This window comes from Manacus vitellinus, unplaced genomic scaffold (assembly GCF_001715985.3).
Source record: "Manacus vitellinus isolate BGI_N305 unplaced genomic scaffold, ASM171598v3 scaffold_20_pilon, whole genome shotgun sequence".
In the NCBI taxonomy this organism is placed as follows: Eukaryota; Metazoa; Chordata; class Aves; order Passeriformes; family Pipridae; genus Manacus; species Manacus vitellinus.
Window position 1 is genome coordinate 13,496,696 of NW_021939471.1, and position 5,935 is coordinate 13,502,630.

Sequence of the window (5,935 nt, forward strand, 5' to 3'; positions counted from 1 at the left end):
TTCTGAAAAATCAGAAGTCAGGGAACAGCAGGCTTTGTCTTCAGCAGAGAAAGAATGTCCATGCAGTTGAGTATCTCTGCTCTTCAGTCTCCCCTGCTGTAAAAACTCCTGCCCACAGGGAAGGAAAGAGAATTGCCTCCAGAGTAGGGCTGCTGCTTTACTCGAGTCTTCTGTTTGCAGAATGCAACTGGTTTTGTTACACCTAAGACTGTTTTAAATGCTAGAAGAGCTGTCTCTGTTCACACCAACATATGATCTTTCTATTTACCCAGCTGGATTCTGTTACCAAGTTTCTTGTTCATTACCTGTTTGTTTTTGCAGGATTCTTCAAGGGTGACAAAAGCAGAAATCAGCGGCTAAATACAGGCAAAACATCTCTTGTTGATGTCCTGGCTTTTGAGGGAGGGCTTTTTCTACACTCTCGAATTTCACAGTGTTCAGACTTAAATAGCTAAGTTCCAGTGATACAGAATAGAACAACTGCAGTTGTTTTTTTACAAAGAGTCTAATGGGAGAGAGGAAGGACTGTGGAAGTCAGAAAGAGGAAGAAGAAAAGTGGGTTAAAAAGAGTGTGAAGAACATGATGCTGTCAAAGGCAATTTGAGAATGGCTGAGAGGTTTAGGGATGTCTGCGTGAGCAGTGGAGTGATGGCACTAGATAGGGAAGCTGCTGGGGCAAAAACCTCTGTGAGGAAAATGGTCCAAATGATTCCTTGTGTCACCATGTTTCTGGTAGTGTGGGCCACTGCAAAGCCTGAGATAGCCACTGTGAAACCAAGACATGATATAGGAAAAAGGCTGACCAAAAAGCCCTAGGTGGTTTCAGACGCTTACCAGCAATGCCTTAGAGAAGCTGCTTGAGCAGTATGTGTGTTGAAGGCAATGGCAGCCCTGAGCCACAGACACTGCTTTGAGATTGGAACATGTTACCTTTCCTCTCTGGAGCAAGACTCCACCCTCTGCACTTGTCACAATAACTAACAAACGGGAGATCGATCATATCCCTCCCCAGCCCCCAGACCTGGAAGGTCGGGTTCAAGCATAGCCTTGCCTCTCTGCTACCACAACACCACCAGTGGGGGAAAAGCCGGTTCTCAGTGGTACGTGGGGATGTACATCCATGGTGTGGAGACAGCTAGGGCGTGGGTGGGCATCCTGAAGAGAGGTAAGTAAATACTGGAGGTTTAAGGAGTGGCCCTGTTAACACAGACAAACCACCAAAGGCCCCGATGAAGGGGCTCAGTCCTGCCCTGCCATGTTACTCCATGGCTCTCAGGCCTTGGGGCTGGCTGGGTTGTGCTTCTGCTGGATGGGGTTTCGGCTCAGGTCCCAGCTGGCTCAGGCCCAAGCAGAAGTAGGAGGAACCACTGTCAAGTAGAAAGTGCTCTTTGTGTGATTGATGACCTTTAATAGAGCCAGCCCCCTCACTCCCCTGCCAGCCCCACTCCCAGCAAGGACCACAGCTACCCGCTGCTGCTTCTCATAGGGGAACAGAGAGATGTTGCCCATTCAGGGATTAACTTGCCACTCAATCCCTGGAACGTGACTGCAGCCAATGGAGCTCTGATCCAGCTCATCATGCACTTTTTAAAAGCAGAGGTCATCATGTGGTGCCCAGCCAACCACCACAGCCCTAATTGCCCCAGCAGCACCAGCCCCTTTGTGCTGCCCGTCTGGCTCCAGCTTTTGTTCCCAGGCAGGTCTGCGGTGGCAGTGCTGGGTGTCTGGGCCTGTCCAGCGTGCAGCACACTGTGCCTTCACCAGGCTGCCGTTTGTGTGTGGCCACTGGGCACACATGGTAGGCTGGCACATAGAAGGAGGGCATTACAACCTGCAGCTCCTCAGCCAACAGTTGTGAGCAAGGCGCCTTCCCAATGGTAGACCAGCAGCCCCATACCCTTTGCCCTGTTTTTTTCCCTAGTCAAGTAGACCCTTTCATGCCTGGATCAACCAGCAGGCTGTTTCACTGGTCTTCTAATGGGGCTGAAGGGATGCAGAGAACCCAGTGGTGGATCCTGCCTTCAGAATTCTTACCATGCAGCTCCAATGCTCCAGCTGGTCCCCAAGTAATTCAGAGAACTTCTAGTGGGTGCTGGTAGGCTCCCTCTTTCTTAGCCAGCCTCCTCCCTGCCTGTCCTTGCCTCCTCAGTATGCAACCAGCTGCCTCCTCTTCACCTTTGAGCGAGGTTGCTTGCAGCCCCAGGTGACCCAGGTGTGGTCTCATAGTGGCAGCCATGTAGGATGCCCTGGAGTCCCTCCCTGGCCTTCCCAGAGACCAGGGCTGGGAGCCTGCATTGGTTGACCATGAAGCACTTGCTAATGGAGCAGGAGACATTTGGCTTTGTTTTCCCAGCCCCACACAAATGACACAAGACTGTGGCATCCCTGGGAGCCCCTGACTGTGCCTAAGTTCCCCTGTCCTGGTGCTGCTCACCAGACCAGAGGCAGTGGGACACGGATGAGGCCCCCTCAAAAGAAACAGGGTGCAAAAGGGCAGCTCAGCCCCACACTGGCTTCAGGGAGCTAACACAAAGCCTCTCTCCTTTTTGCAGCAGCGAAACTGCTGCAAACCCATTAAACCCATTACAGTGGGTTACCGTAAAGGCCAAACCAACCCACTAATCTGAACAGGAGAACCTGCATGGCCTCGCTGAAGCTTGGTGTACTCCTGACATCTCTCAACCAGTGCTGTCAGCAGCTCCTTATCCCAAACACTGCAGCAGCACTGCCAGCATTTAGAGGCCCTGACTCAGTGACCCTTTTATGGGTCTGGAGCAGATGGAGGGAACAGGGAAGGAGAGGAAGGGGTGCTATGGCTCCTATTTGTAAAGAAAGGCGAGGGTAAGATCAGACCCAGGCCTGGCCTTGCCTGAGTAGTTGTGTTTTAAATAGGTGACTGGAGTTCATCACATCAGATGCTGTTGCAAAGGAGCTAAGTTCCTATTGAGTGTGAAAGGGGGTTGTTTATAATTTATGGGTTTTAAATGATGGGCCAAGAAAAAGTCTGGCTTGTGCCAAAGTGTATTTCTCTTCTGGATTGCTGATGCTTGTACAAACATTGTAAAAATGCCAGTGATCTCGCTAAAGTAACATTACTTCTAATAATTAGGTTATCATCACAGACTTCTATCGCATTACAAACAAGACGCCTCTGCCAGAGTCATGGAGAAGAAAGTGAATTTATTTACAAGAAGATTCCCCCTCACGCATGCTCCTCCTCCTCCCCCACTGGAAACCAAGTCTGCAGACCCCGTCTTTCTGTTCAATATTAAAATAATTCAGGGCAATGTGCCTCAGTAACACTGTGTTTGTGGTTAGGGTTCCTCTGAAACCCCCTTCTTCCTCAGATCTGGGGAAGGGCTATCTATAAACAGCCTTTTCTTTCTTAGCAGTGTAAGTCAGAGCAGACACTGAAGAACAGCCTACAGAGCATGAAGCAAAAGGGAAAAGAACACTGGGTTACCCTGCAGAAATAGTGGTGCCTTGATGTTTCGCAGACAGAAGCAGGTGATGCAAAATATATTGTGTTTTCAAGAACACACAAAAAAACTACGTGGACAATTTCAGTTGTGGGTACATTGATTACAGAAAATTTTGGAGAGACAAACATATATATATTTATGGAATATTATAGGAGTATAAATCACGAGTGGTTTTTAGCATTACTTTCTGTGTTGTTTCTATGTTTTGTTTACTCCTGGATGGAGCTTCTAAGAAACAATTTGTGTGAAAACTTCCATAGAAAGCAATTTTAGGGCTTAAAATTGTCAAAATATGTCTCCAAAAAAAAAAAAGTAGTTTATTTTGTTCTGTTTTGTTTACAGATCTATAACACATATATCTGAATTTGCTTGGTTAAAAGTGAAATTTAACAAAAGATACACTTTTTAATTTAGCGCAGCATTGTTAAAATCGCCCAGAGGGAAAAATAAAACCCTAAGTAATATTTTGAATTGTTACTGCTCAGCAGAACATAAATACCAGATGGTGAGAAAGAAAGAAGGGATGGGAAAGAAAAGAAGAATAAATAATGAAAACTTGTCTGTGTTGACCAGGATTGGAGGTGGTAAAATATTTCGAACAATAGGAATGCCAGGTCCTGTCATTAGAGGATGGAATAGGAGCTGCAGTGTTTGTCAAACTGGAAAGTGACGCATCAGACACTTTGGTGGGGAATACAGAAGTTTGGATTAATCTTTAACTCGACACTTTTAGAAAGAGAGAAGAATGGTTTTCTCGGAGCGACATGTACTGTCAGGAAGAGACTTTAATAACAGCGTTTACAAAAGAAATAATCTCTGTAAATCCAGCGAGGGGTTCGATACAGCCGTGTAACTAGAGAGGAGGAAACACGAGGGTTCAGAACATCGTTCCCTTTTTTTTTCTCTTATTTTTTTATCTTCTTTTTTTTTTTCCTTCCCCTTGTTAACTGTCCTGTTCGTGTCAGAGGGAGGCGGCGGTGCCCCTCTGCCGCAGTCAGGCGGGGCAGGACCGTCCTCGCCGGGCGCCGGGGGAGCGCGGTGGCACCGCCCGGCCTCTGCCCGGACCCTGTCTCGGCGTCTCCCTTCGGCTGTGTGTATCTGATTGTCAATTTTCTTTCAAAGTTTATTTTTATGAAAAAAAAAACAAAACTAAAACCAAAACAAAACCAAGAGGAAAAGCTTGGGCTTCCAAAGATGTCTAAAAATTGATTTATGGTTAGTATAAAGACAACAGTATAAAAATAACAAAGGAGGCGGCAGCTGCTGCACGGATTGCTATGGAGACCCTAATGAAATTAGCACTATCAGAGGGTTTCTAATTTTTTTGCGCTCTAAGCTTCTAATTTCTATTTCAGATAGCCAGAGTGTAATTAAAAAAAAAAAAAAAAAAAAAGAGCCCACCGAAATAATAATACGTGCGATAGATACCCAGCCAATAAATAAATGTTAACCTCACCGAGGTTTTTGTATGCAGGATTTGATCTGAAACAAGATGGCCAATAGCCCCGCTTTGTAGATGGCCTCATCAAAGCGGCTGCGCTTCCAACTAAAGGTGGCTTCACCCGGCCGAGCCAGCTGCCAGCCAAGCCACCGAGGCTCTCGAGTGGGGCCAGCCGGTTAGAAATAAATACTTTAAAAATACTCTCAATATTTTTTTAAGTGTAATGGCTCTTTGTGTGATGCCACAGTTTGTTTTACTCTATTAATGATTTACGACTTGCTGTCTTAATTAATCCTTACATAAACTACAAACACCAGCCACTGTTACAACTGTTCAAGACTACTCTCTCAACTAGCTCAGACCGATTATACTAAATAGGTGAAATGTAAGTCACCACGGACCTGAATCGCTCTCCCGAAGTACTGGTGAAGAAACTCTACAAATACCCACATAAATACATTAAGACGAGGATAAATAATCAGTGATACAAAAAATGTCTCGCTTAAAATAATAAATACATTTCATTTAGTCCAATGTGATCCTTACGTTACGGAGGAATTCATAAATTAACTTCTCTGAAATAAGCTTACACGCGGGCGAGTTCCCACGGCTTACGACTGGTCTAAAACACCTCAGCATGACGCGCTGCTAACACTACGGCATTTCTAAGACTTACCTTCAAGTACATCATTACCAGCTTATCAGTCCCTCGGTTGGCAGTATATTGCACTGTCATGCTTAAAACAGCTCTAAGAGAAAGGCTCCTGCTCACGGACCTACTCGGGGGTGCGGAAGAAAGAAGGGAGCTGCTAGGGGAGACAAATCCACTAATACTGTTGGCACTCGAGAGCACAGTAACACTGTCCCGTCAGAAAAGTGAGGTAATGGAGAGGGGAGCGGGCCCCGCCGGCCGCCGCCCCGCTACAGATGCGTGAGCTTGGGCGCCTCCTGCATCCGTCCCTGAGAGGTGTGGTGAGAGGAGAGGTCCGTGTAGGTAGGGTGGGGGTCGCAA